Source organism: Choloepus didactylus (genome assembly GCF_015220235.1).
Source record: "Choloepus didactylus isolate mChoDid1 chromosome 23 unlocalized genomic scaffold, mChoDid1.pri SUPER_23_unloc2, whole genome shotgun sequence".
NCBI lineage: Eukaryota > Metazoa > Chordata > Mammalia > Pilosa > Megalonychidae > Choloepus > Choloepus didactylus.
The window spans coordinates 4,143-5,802 of NW_023637596.1; the positions used below are offsets into that span (position 1 = coordinate 4,143).

Consider the following 1,660-nt stretch of genomic DNA (forward strand, 5'->3'; position numbering starts at 1 on the left):
TATCCACATTTTGATAGTTTTTTTTTTTTCAGCTCTCTGATAAAATTTAAGCTCTGAAAACAATGGCCATTTTCTTGATATTCCACTTTTATTACATGTCTCGAATATTTATCTGGTTTATTTATTTGGAAAGATAAATAAATCAATCCAAATCCTACAGAGCCAATCATTTTGCCCAGTATCCATTGTTTTTCCTCCTCCATATCACCCAGAACCTTGGCATCTGGAACAGGAAGTTTGTGTTTCTCACATCTTTTTAGTGACATCGTTTTAAATTTAATGCCCCAGCTATCTTTTATGCATCAGCAGCAAAGTCCCAGGTAGAGTGGAGGAACATCCAGCAGGAACCCTTAACCATATCCCCCTATCCTCCTCTCCATGTTCAGGAAACTTCAGGAAACAGCCACAGAACAGTGACCCCTTCAGGGCTGAAATTTGAAAGCAGCCAGGAAGCCTTGGCCATCACTCCAATGGCAGCTCTTCCAAGGCCTGTGGAATGGTGAGGGGTGGGCCCAGGAAGCAGGGAGCTGGGCATGGATATGCCAGGGTCCTGCCCTGACCCACAGAACCCCAGAACTGCTGAGCAGATTTTGCAGGACACTTGTCTTGCCTATCAGAGGAATAACAAGGCAGCCATCACTTACACTTAAGATTTGATGGCCAACTTAGTGTTTATACAGGGTCAGCTTGAAAATGTGGAAAAACTTTTTAAAGCAACAATGAATTGCCTGCTTGGATGGGGCATGAAGCAGGAAGACAACGCAGTCATTGCAGTCTCCTTGAAGCTGCTGAGGATCTATATTGCTCAGAATAGACAAGAATTTGCTCTTGCAAATTAGAGGAAAAAATTGAAAGATAAAAGGAATTAGCAGAAGACATTATGCCAGTGGAAGAGAAAGCCAATCCCTGCCTCCTCCTGGGCATGTGTTTGAACACTTCTGCCTGCTACCATCTATTTTCCAAGTGGCCATCAAGGCACAAAAGTTGTTTGAAAAAGCTTTACAGAATTCTGAAAAAATATAAGAAGAAAGACACCCCTAGGCTATCTTGCTGATGAGTGACCTGTCTACAAGCCTGGAAGCCAGGACTCCTTAGATGAGGCCTATGCTTATGTACAAAGGGCATCAGACCTTGCAAGACAGATCAAACACCCTGAGCTACACATGGTGCTCAGCAATCTCGCTGCAGTTCTGGCACAGAGAATGAGATGCACAAGCAAGAGAAATCTTCCAGGAAGGACTGAAGTGAACCTAAAAGAAAGGTTTCTATACAACACATCAGTGAAGAGTCGTTTGAGCTCTCAAAAAAAGTTGAACTTTAATTTTTATGCCCTAAATGCATTTTTAACAATTATTTCCAGTAACCCAAAGGAACAGCTATTATGCCCTCTTCAATGGCATCCAAACCAATGACTTACAGTCCTATGTTCATGATACCGATATTTCCTCAACTTAGCCTTGGTGAAGGACAATTTGTATAGACTCTACCACTTTTCTTTTTTAAGGAGAAACAACTCTCTCTCTCTGACCCCCAATTGATTTTGACCTGATGATGGATGTGAAGTGATGCTTTCATTTGTAACATCCAATGGAGAGCAGCCCATGGTGGTCTGGGTGTAACTATATGCAGACGGACCAGGCTTTCCCCGGGGGGAGGGGGA

The 1,660-nt window shown here is 42.8% G+C and overlaps 1 pseudogene; it reads left to right on the forward strand.

Annotated features, from left to right (window-relative positions):
• The first annotated feature begins 533 nt into the window (after nt 1-533).
• On the forward strand, nt 534-1,321 carry LOC119524988 (annotated as a pseudogene).
• Nucleotides 1,322-1,660: the final 339 nt, after the last annotated feature.